This window comes from Eriocheir sinensis, chromosome 28, assembly GCF_024679095.1.
Source record: "Eriocheir sinensis breed Jianghai 21 chromosome 28, ASM2467909v1, whole genome shotgun sequence".
NCBI classification, from domain to species: Eukaryota; Metazoa; Arthropoda; class Malacostraca; order Decapoda; family Varunidae; genus Eriocheir; species Eriocheir sinensis.
This window is the reverse complement of record NC_066536.1, coordinates 4,540,516-4,558,508: the sequence shown is the minus strand read 5'-3', so window position 1 is coordinate 4,558,508 and position 17,993 is coordinate 4,540,516. Positions and strand designations below refer to the sequence as shown.

Genomic DNA, 17,993 nt, shown 5'->3' with positions numbered 1-17,993 from the left:
CCAATATCGCTAAATGAATTTATTCTTTTTCTTTTTTTGAATGTGTGATTTGGGCACACACACCACTCACTAAGCCTAGCCTATTCCATCACCCCACCACCCTTAAAGTAATTTTTTTTTTGTGTGTCCCTTGAATCTGAATTTTTATCAGTTTTAAACCGTTGCCGTGTCCTACCCGGTTCTCTTACCAACAAAACCTATAGACTTTTATATCCCTTTGCTGAAAATCATTTGTAGCATTGTTTATGTAAAGAGCCTAAATACTGTATACTAAACTGATTTAAATTGTGAAGATGTATAGTTTTATATTGCTCATTAGTCCTTAAGATATGTTTTGTAAATTTGTTGAAATAAAGGAACTAAATACTGCTCTTTGAATTCAAATTTCTCCTTGTTCTTTACAAATCTACCCCAGTACTATTCAAATTGGGTGGACAGCTGCTGTGTGTTGGGAGAGATTTAATGGAAAGCAGTACATGCACCTCTTGGGATGAAGGTTAGTGCACCTAGCTACAAATTTCCAGGCATGGGCTGAATCCCAGACTGAAGCAGTAGGCATCCACCTCACCCAACTGTTTAAATCTCCCTTTTGGGCTGGTCAATAATTGGGTACCCTTGGAATGTAGACTGTGGTAATGCAGAGGTCACACAATAGCCCTGTGTTCTGGTGTAATGTGTTCTTGCACACCACTGGCTCATAGATCAGCGAAATGGAAAGTTTCGTTTAGTCGGTGCAACATCTGTGGTCCTATGCCGGAGAGAGACAGAAGGGGAAGGAATTATAGGAGAAGGGAACAGATTCCAGGAGACGGGACACAACCTCCGATTAATTCCTGGTACCCATTCACTGCTGGGTGGACAGGGGCGTAGGGTATTGGAAAAGCTGCCCAAATTTTTCCACTCTGCCTGGGAATCTATCCCAGGGTCACTTGGCTGTGACCCGAGTGTGCTAACCACTGCACCACGAAGCCCCCCCAGCGAAATGGAGATTAGCACCGAGGACCTGTGCAGATTAGTAGTGTATGCCCCCAACTTTGCCTTCACTTTTACTTAACTTATTGTACTTTGCATGATAAGCTAAAGAAAAAGATATTAACTTTATCTTTTCTCTTAAACAGATCAGCAAGTTTAGATTTTATCAAAGGAAACTGGTGAGCATCTACTGTGAACAACTTTTCCAGTATCTAGAATAAGGGTAGATGACAGCAATAATGGTTGAGAACACTGCCACAGACTACTCTACCCCATTTACCAACCAGCATACAAAAGCCACCTACATGTATCTGCTATCTGCCTGCTGCCACGTCATGATACAGCTGAAGATCAACTCAACCAATTCTTATCATCATCATCATTATCGTTTAACGTCCATTTATTCCCTATGGAGGGGTTGGACGGGATATGAGCCTCTTCCACTGTTGCCGGTCCATAGCCATTTCTTCCGTGATGTTCAGCCTCCTCATATCTTCCTCTACCACCTTTCTCCATGTCTTCCTTGGCCTTCCTTCCTTTTTATCTGGCCTTCTTATCTTGCGCAGTTTTCCTTCCAGCTTGGCTTCTCACTTTTCCTGTTACAAAAGGACAAAATAAAAAAAACTGGAAATAATAGTGAAGCATGGTGCTCCAGAATGGTTCCTACATGTAATAAGAATGATTAAGGATGTGTGGGTTTTTGTTTGGATGTGACCGCAGGAGAAATGGGTTGTGGAGCTGAATGGGCGAAGCGTGGTAATGAGATGTTCCAAGTACGTTTAAGAAGAATGAATCCGACTGTGTGTGTCTTGGTATGGGCATGGCAGCAAAGGGACTGTGGAGTGTCTGAAAATGTGAAGTGGAGTGCCGATATAGTTAAGATGTACGATAAGAATGAGTTTGTTAGAAAGTGAGAATAGATGGAGGAAATAGATGTGATAAATAAATATGAAAAAAAACTGATTTACTTTGTATTACTCAGTGACTGATGTGAGGCAAAGACTGATTCAAATGATAAAAGATGCCCCAAAAAAACTTAAACACTCTGTCGATCTCTCTCTCTCTCTCTCTCTCTCTCTCTCTGTCAAATTTACCCCATCAACATTTTTTTTTCTTTCTGCTCAGCTCACTCTTGTTTCCCCAGACTCGCTCCCTCCTCCAATTCTTTACTCCCCTTCCTCTCTTCCTCCCTCCTTCCCTCCCTTCCTCCCTTTCCTTCCTTTCTTCCTCCCTCCTTCCCACCTTTCCTCCCCTTCCTTCCTCTCTCCCTCCCTCCCCTTACTTTCCTCCCATCTCCGCATACCCAGACTCTCCCCCTCCTTCAGCTTCTTCCTCCCTCCCTCTCAACCCCACATCCGAAGGGGAAAATGAAGAACCTCTCCTGAAAATTTATAACACTGTAATCTTGCAAAAATTCTGCCCACCTCACCTGACCTGCGTGGTGCTGATAAGTAGGGGAGGAGGGGGAAGGAGGTGGAGGAGGGGAGGGTGGAGGAGAGAGAGAGAGAGAGAGAGAGAGAGAGAGAGAGAGAGAGAGAGAGAGAGAGAGAGAGAGAGAGAGAGAGAGAATTAAAAGTTTTAGACCGCAAACTTCACCCATACTGGTGTTTTCAAGTAAAGCTAACCTATTATCCCATTTTTTGTTTATATATTACTGACTATGCAAACATTCCCTCAGACTTTGCGGATATCTGAACTGAGTAAGTACAGACCAAGATAACTCCCTCAAAAAAAAAGATCTCACCGTAAGCTAAAGTTGGGAGCATACGCTATTAGCTACGCGTGGCCATGGTGCTCATCTCCGTATCATTGGCCCTTGAACTCGTGGGGGTGAGAACTCATTAACCCGGGATACAGGGCCAGTGCAACATTCAGGTTACCACAATTTATCTTCTTTCCTACCCCAGAACATAAAAGAAAAGAGAAAAGGGGGAATTGGGGATGGAGGTGAAAAGGAAAACAGGAAAACAGAGGAAAACATTCACCAATTAGCAGTTAACGGCGTTTTTCTGCTGTATTTTTTGCTCGTTATCTTTCGAATCACAGATGTATGGTATCTGTAAGGTCCACTTTACATGCAAAAATACGCATTAATTATTACCTACTCCTTAGTATCGAGGTGTCCAATTTATCATCATTTACGAGGCTCTTTTGCGTTAAGACTTTGCTGTCCCCCCAGAAACATCGGCCAACTTGTAAACGACAGAACAGAGAAAGCATGACAACTACAGGCGATGGATACTGATAAATGTAAATGGCGTATGCTTGAGTGGTTTATATTACTTTGTGCTCTACAGTTGGACTTGTTTTTTCCGGCTGATGTATGTTTCATGTTGTCTGTGAGGTTGAATTGTATTGGCCAAGGCCTTTTCAGTACTAATGATTAATTCTTTGGGGAGGGAAGGGTGACTGAAGCCCGGTACGGATAGTCGCGTGCTGGTAGTGTTTGTGGTGGGTCGTCTAAAACTCTAATGTCATACCCAGATCTACGTAAACCCATAGATCTCAATTCAATTATTAAAAGAAAATTAGCGTTCAGACATTTCCCGAACACATAAAAATGAAAAGAAAAAAAATACTGTACAAAGTTAATATCGAAGAAGTAGTAGTAGTTTCGTGGAGAATGTAGAACAGAGCAGAAAAGAAAGAACAGAGAAGACCGACGGAATGACTGGCTGAACTGAGCAACACACTCTTCCTGGCCTGCATGCTGTTTTTCTCTCCCTTCCCTCCCCGCCTAACTCTTCTCATTCTCTTTTCTTCTCTTCCTTCCAACTCTCTTATCTCTCTCCCTCCCTAACTCTCATTCACCTACTATTTTCCCTCTCTAAATCCTTGTCTTCCCTCCTATTTCCTTTTCCTTTTTAACTCTTTACATTCTACAGACCTCTTCCTCCCTCCTTTCCCTGTCTCCCCTTCTCTTTCCCTCCCTCTATAGCTCTTTACATCCTATACACATCCCTTCCTAACTGCCTCGCTTCCCTTCCCTTTCATCTCTCCCTCCCTAACTCCTTCACATAATCTTTTTCCCATCCTCCCAGCCTCACTCCCTCCCTTCCCTTCCCTCCTTCCTTCTCCACCGTCTCCATCCCTCCTGCGGGCGTGTTAACGGTAGCGATGGCTTATCTGAGGCTCGTCACGCTGGTCTGGGGCTTTATACATGTAATCAAGTGTCATAATCCCGGAATAAATAGTGGAGATGAGTATAATTAGAGAGAGGCTCGGGGTGGTCAGGGAGATAGGGCGGGGATGGGGCGGGCACGGAGGGGGGACGGAGAGGGAGAGGGCAGGGAGGGTGGAAGATGGAAAGTTGGACGAGATCAAAGGAGAAAGAAAGCGGCGAAGGTAAAAGGGAGGGAAATAGTAAGGGGGAAAAGTTACTGTCCATTTGTAGCACACGATGAAGCTTGTGGGAAATGAAAGGTTGTGAGGAAGAAACTGAAACCGGGTAGAAATGGGTGAGCGAGTGAGCTTGAGAACTGACAGGTAAATAGGTAAGTAGGTAAGAAGAAAAGTAAAGAATGAATGAGGGAATGAATGAATGGATGGATGGATGAAAGGAAGGGAAGGAGGGACGAAACGATGGAAGAACGAAAAGAAGGAAGAAAGAAGCATACAAGGAAGAAAGAGAGGACGAAACAATAGAAATGGAGGAAAATGGAAACAAATAATTAAATGAAACAATGAAGAACGGGAAATTTACACAGCCAGCAGTATTTTTTTTCTTCTTTTCTTTGCACGAAAAGTTAGTAGTAATTCACTCAAACATTCCCTGGTGTAACAGAGAAAGAAAGAAAAAAAAAAAAAAAACTCCCTTCTCACGTACCACCAAAAATACTCGAAAGACATGTAGTTCAGCTTCAAAATTTTCCTTCTTTTATCTTTTTTTTTTAGTTTCCTTCGTTAGCAAGAACCTGATCATGTACCCTCGTGACCCAAGGCGGGGAGAGTAGTCACACACACACACACACACACACACACACACACACACACACACACGTACACGCTCCCGCACACATAAGCGCAAGCACGTACACACAAAGCCACACACACACACAAAAAAAAAAATATATATACTCCCATTTAGATTGTTTCAACTCTTCATTTTCTTTTCGTCTCCCTAATTCCTTATCCTTCTCTCCCTTATTAGATTCCCTATTTCCTTCTCGATTCTTTCTTTTCTCTTTCTTTTACCTTACTTTAAAATATGTATTTCTTAATTTATCATCTATTTTATTACTTCTGTTTTCTACTTCTCATGGGCATTCCATTCTCTTATTATTGCTTATTTTCTGTTCCTTTCACCTTTATTTAACGTTTCTTTCCTTCCGGTCTTCATTCCTTCCTTTCTTCTCCTACATCTGGCTCCCTATTCCCTTCTCTTTCCTTTATTTTTTTTTTCGGTCTTTTCATTCCGCTTCGGTGCCTAGTTCGATATCTCCCACATTTTTCTTCTCATACCTTCTAGTCCTCTTTTCCTGCTGTTTTCTTCCTCTTAATATTTTTTTCACCATTCATATTTTCTCGTGTGTATCTATGTATGTATTTATCTGCTCCTCATATTTATACATTTTCTGGTTCCTCATAATATATATTTTCTACCTTCATAGCCAGTAAAAGACTTCAACGCACTTTTAGGTAGTAGTCCAAATAGAACATGGGTTGGTGGGGGGGGGGTGGGGGGTCAACGAAACCACGCGTAGTAATTTCAAAGTCTTCGTTTTCCAATATGAATAAGATTTCACACTGGCTTTTTTTTTTAGTAGTATGGTAAAACACACACACACACACACACACACACACACACACACACACACACAAGGTCAGAGTGTATGGCGCATGCTAGACCTCGTCCTCTAGCTCCCACAATCCCTCATCAATATCCTTATCCTCTTCTTGCTTCTTTTCCTCTTCCTCCTCCTGCTCTACCCTCTCTTTCCATGCATCATTTAGCCTCAGAACCGCATCATTTTCTTTGTTAGTTGACCAGTTGCATGAAATAACCGAAAACTAAAACGACACCACCGTCTGCAGCCACTGAATAACAAGCGACCCCTGAAGCAGCCCGCAGACTACAATGCTGACGGCCTTGACGAAGACCTTTGGAGCGTGAGGGCAGATTATCACAAATTATATAGATCATATGATATCATAAACTAGATAATTTATTTACTATGGACTGGCTAGATGTTCATATGTTGATGGTGAACTCTGCTGATACGAAAAAAAATAATAACGAAACCGACCCCTTTTATTTTTAGAAAGAATGTTTAGTCTCTACAGAAGTAACATTATTTTCTTTCCAAAAGTAGTATTAAAGAAATATATATATTGATTGATGACTGACTGATTTATTGATAAATTTTATTGTTGCAATGAATACAACAAAGTGCTCGAGAATATTCAGCGAGGCGCGGGGCTGCTGCTCCGACGTACGGATGGCAAGTAACCTATCGATGCTACGGGTGTAACCTGTCGCCTTCCATCTAGAAACCAATAACATCCCACCTTAACCTAGCGGCTAGTAATCTACCACCACTTAAACAGTAACCTGTCGCGGCTGTTACGATTTTTTTTTATTATATAGCAATCTCATACCTCGCTTCCTACCCTATGGACTGCTCTTTTGTTGTTATATTATTTTTATTTGTCACCAAACCTCTTGGGAAATTGGAGGAAAAACCTTGAGTCAAAACGAATGAAAATTGCGACGAAATGTGCAAACCCTCTCGGCCGCGAGCAGAGGAGTTACCCAAAGCCATAGTGTGCTGCACGAAGTTCTTATGATTTTGTTTGAATTTTATTAACGTTTAAGAGTTGAATTGTGACATATCCTTCATAAAATGTTTGTCAGGGAAATGTGATACTGTATAATTCCTATTTGTGTGTGTCTCTGTGCTATAAGAAAACGTACGATGACCATTCACGAGTTATTTTTCTTTATCTTTCTTTCACCTTCACCGTCGTTCTGACTATATTTGCTGCTTCTGTTTACAATTAATTTCTTCTGTAGTCTTTCTTTTTCTCTTGTCTCTTTCCTTCCTATCTTGCTTTCTTTCTTTCGTTCTTTAACCTGCTTTCGGTTATGGTTTGATTCTCTCCAACTTTATCATTCTCTTTTTTCCTCTCTCTGTTTATCTCTCTCCTGCTTCCGCTAATGATATTTTTTCCGTTATTCCTCTTCTCATGTCCAGGTAGGGGCGGATGACCAAGGTAAAAACAAAACAGAAACTACATTTAGTGCCTCAGGAAAGAGCGACGAACCTCAGAAAGTAAAACAAACAGAGAAAACAACGGAGATTTTGCCCGGCAATAAAACAAATGAAGTTTTCGTGACAGAGAAAGAAGAAAATCTACCTTCACAGGAAACCATTAAGGAGTCATCCGAGGAGAGTAAGAATACTACAGATAAGGACAATGAACCACAGAAAGTAGAACGAATAGAAAAAACTCTGCCTGGCAATAAAACGAATGAAGTTTTCGTAACGGAGAAAGAAGAAAAACTACATTCAAAGGAAACCATTATGGAGACATCTGTGGAAAGTAAGAATGTTACAGCAAATAGCGATGGGTCTCAGAAGGTAGAACGTACAGAAAAAAAACAGTGGAGATTCTGCCTGGCAATAAAACGAATGAAGCTTTCGTAACAGAGAAAGAAGAAAAACTACCTTCACAGGAAACCATCAAGGAGATATTTGTGGAGAGTAAGAATTTTACAGAGAAGGGCGATGGATCTCTGAAAGAAGAACGAACAGATGTAACAAAGGAGATTCTGCCAGGCAATAAAACGAATCAAATATTAACAACGGAGAAAGAAGAAAAACTACCTTCACATGAAACCATCAAGGAAACATCTGTGGAATGTAGGAATGTTACAGAAAATGGTGATGAACCTCTGATAGTAGACCGAACAGAGAAAACAAAGGAGATTCTTCCCGGCAATAAAACGAATGCAGTTGTAGTAACAGAGAAAGAAGAAAAACTACCTTCACGGGAAACTGCTGTGACGCCACCGAAGGTTATTAAAAAGATTAGGAGAAGGAAAGCTTGTAGTTGTGACTCGTTGGGGACCCTTACGGTGGTAACATAAGAATTAGTTGCAAGAATTGCTGCTGTTGTATTGAAGGAAATGTCAACAGAGTAGTGATAATGTGTTGCTGTTTCTCTTATCAATTTCGTTGAAAAAAATCAATCAAAATAAATATTGAAGAAGTTGGGATGTCAATAATATTTTGAGAGTAAAAGAGCCAGGTAGGACGCGTGGCAATGGTTTTAAGTTAGACAAATTCAGATTCAACAAAGACATAGGCAAGAATTGGTTCACCAATGGAGTGGTGGACGAATGGAACAGGTTTGGGAGCCATGTTGTGGGTGCCAATACCATAGATACATTCAAGAAGAGGTTAGATAAAGCCATGGATGGTGAGGTAAGGTGGGGTTGAGTGTACAGGAGCTGCCATGTATAGGCCAACCGGCCTCTTGCAGACTCCTTACGTTCTTATGTTCTTATGTTCATTCTTCTTCCTCACCATCCCCGCAAAAAACGCCACCCACCTCGCGCACACCTGGACGAGCCCCGCCAGGTAAGGACAGGTGTGGGGTGAAGGTGGCAGCGGTGCGTGGCAGCAGAAGAAGCAGTAGCAGCGTAATTTGTTTTGCCCGCGGTCAGTGAGATGATTTTGGGTTGATTGAGGATGGTTCTGTCTGCTTTTTCTCCCAAGCAATTTACCTGTATTTATCTATCTATTTATATCTACCAACCTACCGATCTATCCATCTGTCCATCTCCTCTTCCTTCTTCCATCTATCTCTCTCCTTTTTCTCCTTTTTCTCCTTCTTCTCTTTACTCTTATTTTCCTATTTTTTCTACTTTTTCTTTATTCTTAGCTTTTTCTTTGCTTTCCTTGTTCTTTTATCTATCTATCTATCTATCTATCTATCTATCTATCTATCTATTTATCTATCTAACTATCAAGCAAAGACACGACACATTGACCACACCACCACAAACACCACCCCCACCCCCACCACTCCTGCCCCCACCGTCACCCACCACCCCACCATAACCACCACCGCCAATTATCACTAACAGCATTGCCTTAACTCAAAGCTCTCAATGTGTATCTTTACGACTCCCCCATTCTGTCGGCATTTTTTTTACTCTGGTCTTGATTGCTTCAGAGTCCTTGGCCTGTCTCCGTTAGTGTTAGTGGATAAACATAACTCATTCGCTTCGAACCAGATTGTCCGACAGGTGTTGAGGCGAGGGGCGCGCAGGGGCAGGTATGGTGTGATTGAATTAACGTTCCGCTTTGTTGTGATCATCGCCGCTGTCAGTCTCAAGTTTCAAAGGCAGTGGAAGAGATGGAGCGGATATTAAACTGCGGACGGATACCTCAGGGCCTGTGTGAGTGTGGGAGAGAGCTGTGTATGTGTGTGTGTGTGTGTGTGTGTGTGTGTGTGTGGAGGGGGGGTTGTTCTTATGTGTCGGGGGTTGTGTGTGAGGGGAAGGGGGGTGGGGGGGGGCAGTAGGAGGAGGAAGGATGGTGTCTGAGAAAGAATGTCTAGAGTAAAAGGATGTGAAAAAGCCGCAGTGTATGATTTGCAAGATGAAAGCGCGCGAACACACACACACACACACACACACACACACACACACACACACACACACACACACACACACACACACACACACACACACACACACACACACACACACACACACAAGCCCATAAAACTTATATAATCCCAACAAAAACCTGACAACTCAATTATTCTGGATTACGGTGGATGGAGAGAGAGAGGGAGGAAAAAAGTAACACATCACCACCTTACAGCTAACGCCAATTGACATTCATTTTAAGCTTCCACTTCATCTTTTTTCTTTTTTGTTTGTTTTTTCTTCTTCTTCTCCTTCATCTCGTTTTTTATTATTCTATTTTATTTATTTATTTTTCTTTCGTCTTTTTTCCCTTTTTTTCTTTTTCTTCTTCTCCTTCTCCTTCTATTCCTCCTCCATCATCTTCATCTTAATCTTCATCTTCTTTTTCTTCATACTCCTCTTCTCCTTCTCCTTCTATTCCTCCTCCATCATCTTCATCTTAATCTTCATCTTCTTTTTCTTCATCCTTCTCTTTCTCCTTCTTCTTTCCTTTACTCTGTTTGCAATGCCTTCAAGCACAGCTCCCCTTACATGGAGACACAGAGACAGGTCACAAGGGGTGGCCAGTTGGCTCGGTGGTTGGGTGGCTGACTGGTTGCATGGGCTTCTTTTCCCCCGGGGACTCGCACCTCGTTTACTACTTTCCTCTGCCGCCGCGAGCGTGTGATTGGCCAAACGCTTCTGCCATTGTATATCACACGGCTTCATGATTGGTTAGCTCAGATGCGCACGTATGAAAGCGAAGAGTCTGCGAGGAATTTGTGATGAATGCTACCTGGTGTGTGTGTGTGTGGGGGGGGGGAAGGCCAGGGGGGTTGTGTTGGGGGGTGAGGGGGATTGTGTGTGTGTGTGTGTGTGTGTTTCCCTTCTGTTTACTATCGGAATCACTCATGTCCTTTCACACTCCTGCCAGTGATATTCAAGGACTGTTGCAATGCGCTTCCTTGTGACTGACTGTGCGTTACATATCATTATTCTTATCATTACTATTATCATTATTATTATTATTATTATTATTACTTTTTATTAGTTCGTCTTATTAAACACGTATACTCGTCAAGGTGAGCCAGATCGTTAATTGGTGGACGTGATCACAAGACTAAACATAACGGCTCCAGGAAACATCAGACAAGCATTGCAGAAGTGAATCATGATCGTTGTTCTGTACCTCCTTTTTATAATGTAGTCGTGAGTATTCAGTGCACCTTCGTTTCTCTCTCTCTCTCTCTCTCTCTCTCTCTCTCTCTCTCTCTCTCTCTCTCTCTCTCTCTCTCTCTCTCTCTCTCTCTCTCGCTCTCTCTCTCTCTCTCTCTCTCTCTCTCTCTCTCTCTCTCTCCTCTCTCTCTCTCTCTCTCTCTCTCTCTCTCTCTCTCTCTCTCTCTCTCTCTCTCTCTCTCTCTCTCTCTCTCTCTCTCTCTCTCTCTCTCCCCCCCTGGACGAGGTGACAGGTAATACAATCCATCAAATCTTTGTCATGCTCGAATAATAACGACGTTGCAGCCTGTGAGCTCCTGATGTCGATGATGATAATGGTGATGATGAAGGTGATGATGTAGTCGTGATGCTGCTGCCGATGATCATGGTGGTGGTGGTGGTGATGGTGATGGTGATGGTGATGATGACGATGATGACGGTGATCCTAGTTGAGTGTCGTACGAAAGTTGCCGCCTCTTAGTTGGCTTGAAAGACGAGAGGGCGAGTACGATATTATTCCTTCAAGATGATGTGACGACTTAAAGAAAAAATCATGAGACGTCCTGCCCTCGGGTTATCATTATCGATATTCTTTTGTCTTCTTTTTCTTTCCATTTTCTTATCATTATCGTCATTATTATTATTATTATTATTATTATTATTATTATTATTATTATTATTATTATTATTATTATTATTATTATTGTTATTGTTATTGTTATTATTATTATTATTATTATTATTATTATTATTATTATTATTATTATTATTATTATTATGATTATGATTATATTATTATTATTATTGGTATTATCACTAATTTGAATTAGTAATTTGCAGCATTACTAGTAGAACAACAATACAAGAACAACAACAACAAAACAACAACTAATATTATAATTACTACTACAACTGTTACAACTACTACTGCTACTACTTATATGATTACGACTATGACTTCTACTACTGCCTCTCCCGCCCCTCGCCGCCACGCACCGTCCTTGCCGTCCCCGACACACTTCTTCCCGATGCTAAGTGCGTCGCCGCTTGAAAGGCAAATGGTTGATCGAGTGTTCCACGTCCATGCTGATCAAAACGAGAAAGCATCACGGTGGATTGTGTGTTCCCGGTTTACCTTCACGAAGAAAGACGTACGCACACACCAAGTATATTTCCTGGACTAATCGAGTTACTCCGGTACAGACAAGCTTGATACGAGTGAATACTTCAGAGTTTCTCTACATATTAATCATGCATCCAAGAGAATGTTTCATCAGAATGTTTTTTTATCATCAAAGAAAACATCGAATGTATTAATACTGTTTCGAATTCATTAGAACGCGACAAAAACACATTCAAAAGTCATTAAGCTCTCTTTTTCCTTTCTCTGGTTATCTCTGGGACAACTATCCTTCCATCTGTATATCCTTCTTAAGACTCAAGAACAGGCTGCCTTCTACTTACATTCTTCTTCTTATGATTTATCAACTGCCACCTTCACTATATTTCCTCCTTCTTGTGGCTTAAGAGCATCCTTTCTACTTTATTTGTTCTTTCTACGACTTAAATTCTTTCAAAAGGGAAGTCGATAGACCTTACTGGAACAAATTTTCACCATTCTTCATCAGACAGTTTTGTGTACCGTTCCATAGTCGGGCATATTTTTCTTAAGAATTTCATAAAAGCCTTTGGTCTGTATTCTTGACGAAAACAATGCTAAGGAAATCTGTCAACATGTTGTGTAGAGTGTCAACAGCAATTCAACATTCGGATTAAGTTCTCACCTCCACTCTGAGGCTAATTTACATATTCACAAACAAACAAAATACACACGCTTCTACAATAAAGTGAGGCTAAATAATGTCAGATCCGTTTACAGTCAACATGGGCGTCAACAGGACAAAGAAAATTACACTGACAGCGACACAGCTATCAATAACAACAAAGACGATCAGACGAGACGGGTAAACATAACAGCAGATCTGGACAAAATGTAAGAATGAAAATTAGTGTTGTGGCCGGACTTTTTCGAATGGTTTCAATAATCATCTTCACTTCTGATATGACGATAACACACGCACTAACTAGTACAATCGGAACTAAACGCAGGATGGAAGTTAATGGGCATTGTGTTGCCTCGGATTTTAGAAGAGAAAAAGAAGACGAAAGGTAAAAGAAAACCAAAAAAAAAAAAAGAAAATGAAGACAAAAAAAAGAGTTAAGGGAGGAAAATCAAAACGAAGAGAAAGAAGAGAAAGAAGAAAGAAGAAAAGATGAAGACAAAGAAAAAAAAGGAAGAAGAAAAGAAAAAAAGAAAGAAAAATGACGAAAAATAAGATGAAAAACCAGAGAAAAAAGAGAAGACAAAAGACAAGAAAAAAAACAATGGTTCATGCAGAAGAGTGACGGTCATATATAAAAATAAATCTGTATTAACGGAGCCTGACCTGAATGGCTTGCGAGGCGGAGGAGCAACAGGAAACCGAGTGGCCGCAGGTGAGGTGCATTGGGATGAGCCGCGCCAGGTGTGCCAAGCGGGGGCCGGCCGTGGACAGGTGACTCTTTAAATAAATATGAAGGAAATAGAATCACCAGCTCTTATAGGACTGAATACTTCCATCGCTAAAATACATTGATTTGAATACAGTTGGAGAGTGATGTGGTAATTGCAGGACATATAAGGTAATTAGAATATGACGAACATTGGATAAGTTACGACTGTTTACTTTAGCTAAAATTCACTGCTTGGAACGAAATCGTGGAGTGTCGTGATGAATGCGAGACACCGAAGACAAAGGGAATATACAAGAAAATCAAATTAGGTATAGTGAATATTTATTTCGCAAAAGTTCGGTGGTTTGGACAAAATAGTGGAGTGTTGTGGATGATGAGCGTGCGACACCCAACGTAAACATGCGATAAAGCCTTCAACTCGACGCAAAATATTACCCACGCTCGGCTCTGATTTGTTTGGGATTAGTGTCACAGGAGCGGCCGGTGTCGTGCGGCTGGTTCTTACACTCGCCGCCACAACAACAGCCTTAAGTGGTTCCAACAAAGCGGAGAAGCACCTTGGACAGCCAACAGACTCGCGGGGGCTCGTTAATTTTAACTTTTACCTCATAAATAAAGAAACATTAATAAGTTAGTAGCACAGGAGTTGTCAGACCACCTTGGCAACACATGGTACAGGTCACCCCTCCCTCATCCGTTAAAGCCACTGCCAAACAGGGCGCCGTGCACCGCGGCGAGACAAAGTGGAAACATTTCCTGCAAAACAAATCACACCAAGAAAGATCGAGCGAGGCGGGTATATTTTTTTTACATTTTTTTTCGGTAAACGAGACAAGCCATGGTATACATAATACACACACACACACACACACACACACACACACACACACACACGCTCATAGACACCCCCCCAACACACAAGCACACGCTCATAGACCCCCCCCCCCCCAACACACACACGCACGGACGCATGTAAAACAAAGCAAAACAGAGGTCGAAGTTTTTCTCCAGAGGCGTCCTGATGCTCCTTCTCTCGGAAATCAAGGGAAGAAAGAAATACAGTTGAAGGAAAAAAAGGATGTTGCGTATATATTATTTTATTCCTTAGACAACACGCACCGCCTGCCCATCCCCCTCTCCATATCGCGTGCGTGGGATCATTTGTCAAATATTCCAAGCCTCCAGTAATGAGCGGCCGAATAATGATCCTTCGCCGCGTCACGGATGGGGAGGCAGCGACATGAAGGCCAAGCAAGCGCTGCGTGATGCATGCCCGCCACGCTAACTATTTCCTCGACAAATCATATTACCGAAATAGAAAAGATAGTATATTTAGTCAACTTCATTCATGCAGTTTTGCATTGACATTAAGTATGTTTTTGTTGCTATTATTGCCTTTAAAATATATATACCTTTGAATCTTTTCCATTTTTTTTCTGTCATGTTTTTACTCATCGATTTCACTCACTACAATTGCAACTATTATAAAACAACAGTTTCTACTATAACTACAAACACTACTACGACAATTACTGCTATTACTAATACAAGATCAACAACAAAAGTAACAATAACAAAAATAACTACTACTATACTACTACTACTGCTACTACTACTACTACTACTACTACTACTACTACTACTTCAACTACTACAACTACTACTACTACTACTACTACTACTACTACTACTACTACTACTACTACTACTACTACTACTACTACTTCAACTACTACTACTACTACTACTACTACTACTACTACTACTACTACTACTACTACTACTACTACATAAAAGATACCTCTACCCATGATTATTTTCCCGACACATAATCATGGAGGGCTCCATAGCTTGGAGGTCATTAGCCCCAACTCTGTTCGCTAATGACTGTGGCATCCAACCATATCACTAATACTACTTAGCACTAAATCTATACATAACACCTTATCATCTATTGCGTCTAGATCTCCCTTTCCTTCCCTACTCATGTCACTCCCGACCCACCCTAATGTCACTCTCCACCACTGTGGCCTCATAGTCCATATTGGAGATGTTGGTGGCTTTTGGGCCAGAGTGTCTGGTGCCCCTGAGACATAGGATGGCCGACCTGAGCAGGGAGAACGAGAGGCGACACCTCATCCAGGCGACAACGTGGCTCCTTGGCTGATGCTTCTTTTCTGAGATCAGTTCCGCGAGTCGTGCGTAGAAGCATCGGGCCCTGGGACCCATCCCGCCGGATGTGGTGAAGACTAGGGGGGTGAAGCTGCCCTGATCCACATGCTGGATTCTTTCACCGTATGCCCTTGTCTTCTCCTGCTCGTTCCTTTGGTGGGCGGCTTCCAGGGGCAGCTCACGGTAACAGGCAGCCATCGGGTTGAATATGCGGATGTCCATGGATGCCCTCTGTCCGCGCACCCAGAATCCGCGGGCACTTACAAAAGCCCGCGCCTCATGTGAGGTATTGGCCGTCCTGTATCCAAGGTGTTCGTCGTCCAGGGGGAGCAGCGTCAGCTCAGTAGTGACGTCTTGGCATACCTCCCCGAGCATGCTGGCTGTCAGATCCCTCACTTCATCGTGTCGGATACAGACGAAGCCTCCCTTCTTGCGTGTCATGCTGTGAGTTACATCATTCGGTGATCCACATGCAGAGAGAGCAGGCAGCCCCTCAATCGGCCAGCCATATCTCAGAGCAACGGCGTCGACAAATTCTTGTTTGTTGAGGCTGAAGCCTTTTGCTCTAATTGGTAGCGACGTTAGCCAGTTAGAGGCGCCTGCCTCCTGTGCTGTGTGGATTTTTCTACACATTTCTGTGGACAGGTTGTGTTAGACGGTCCAGCTCATCCTTTTAGGCCTGGTGTCTGCCACTACTACTACTACTACTACTACTACTACTACTACTACTATTATTACTATTACTATTACTTTTACTATTACTATTACTATTACTACTGCTACTACTACTGCTACTGCTACTGCTACTACTGCTTCTACTACTGTTACTATTACTACCACTGTAGCAACTACTCCAAATATCAACGTCACCCCCGTCACGGCTACCGCAAACCATCCATCATTAGCATTCAGAAGCCACAGTGACAGTTCCTCAGCATTAATTATCCTTGCTGATTGACGGACGCGGCTGACAGGCATTACTAAAGGAGAAACCAAGAGCGCACACACATACACACACGTGCACACGCACACGTACACGAACTAACGGACACCCCCTCACGCGCGCGCGCGCGCACACACACACACACACACACACACACACATTCCTCGCGGCACCTTCCAGTCCTTATAACAAATGCACAACATCCGGGAGAGGCAGCCAAAAGGTGGATCAAGGTCGCGACTACGAGCACTCCAGGAAGGTGCTTAGGTATGCACCGCCCGCGACCGTCCCCCAGGCAGCACGCGGCCCCGCCCTCCCCTGGCTGTGTTGGTGGTGCTTCTGATCCTTACGGGGGACGTCACTGCTATTTACTACCACCACTACAACTACTATATCTTTTTATTCAATCTTGTCTACTCCCATCGCTGTCCTGAACGCTGCAACCATGGCACCTTACTTCTCTCTCCTAAGGATGGCAGCTCAAACATTTTCAGATTCTCTTGTACGATAAATTTGTCAGACCGAAGATAAATTTGGATGCTGCTCTGCGTTCTCTCGCTCTTTTTATCTATATTTATGAGTGTGGACCACAGGACTACCACAAATTCCAGCCCTGGGCGAACGAGACCAATAATCAACTTCACTATCTCTTCGTCCATGCCGTAAAAAGTCACTATTATGTTTGTCAACAACATAAGTTTCTATGGCAATCAATTTGATGTGCTTTTGGATGACAAACTATCCTGCATCAGCCCTCCCGGGTTCTTTTTCGCTTACGTGATTTATTCATTTTCCATTGCAAAAATCAGTAACGACAATATTGTACTTCTAAACAATTCCAATATTTTTTTGTATTGTGTGAGTGCATGGGTGCGTGTGTGTTTGTGGGGGGGGGGGGGGAGGGGATATGAAAATGGCTATAAAATATTCTATGGGTACATACTTTTACAATCACATGAAGAGTAGTAGAAAATAGCAGCGACTACTTCTACTGTACGATATTTGTTACTGCTACTACTACTACTACTACTACTACTACTACTACTACTACCACCACATATATTATTACTACTACTACTACTACTACTACTACTATTACTACTACTATTACCACTACCACCACCGCCACTACTACTACTACTACTACTACTACTACTACTACTACTACCACCACATATATTATTACTACTACTACTATTACTACTACTATTACCACTACCACCACCGCCACTACTACTACTACTACTACTACTACTACTACTACTACTACTACTACTTCTAATAAAACCATCACCACGACTACCACTACCTTTACTTTTATTACGCCGACAACACAATGAAACACAAACAGAACCTCCTTCTTTCTGGGTAGCAATAAAGTCATCAGGTGTGTGCCCCGTCCCCTTCCCTCCTTACTAAAGATATACCTGCGTGGCCGATGGGAGGTTAATTAGGCCCCCGCACCTCTTTTGGGCATGTGGGCACAGGTAAAAAAATATATACGCCCTCATTCCTTCACCTTTTGTGTGTTTAAAG

The 17,993-nt window shown here is 42.3% G+C and overlaps 1 long non-coding RNA gene across 1 annotated transcript in view; it reads right to left on the bottom strand.

The window, feature by feature from the left end:
• Positions 1 to 171: 171 nt before the first annotated feature.
• The window catches only part of LOC127004720 (uncharacterized), a 72,225-nt gene continuing 54,403 nt past the window's right edge, over positions 172 to 17,993 (bottom strand). The window contains exons 2-3 of the long non-coding RNA XR_007757936.1: positions 13,276 to 13,389; positions 172 to 1,568 (exon numbers count right to left, since the gene is read on the bottom strand). This is a non-coding gene — a long non-coding RNA (uncharacterized LOC127004720). The remainder of the gene's footprint in view (positions 1,569 to 13,275; positions 13,390 to 17,993) is intronic.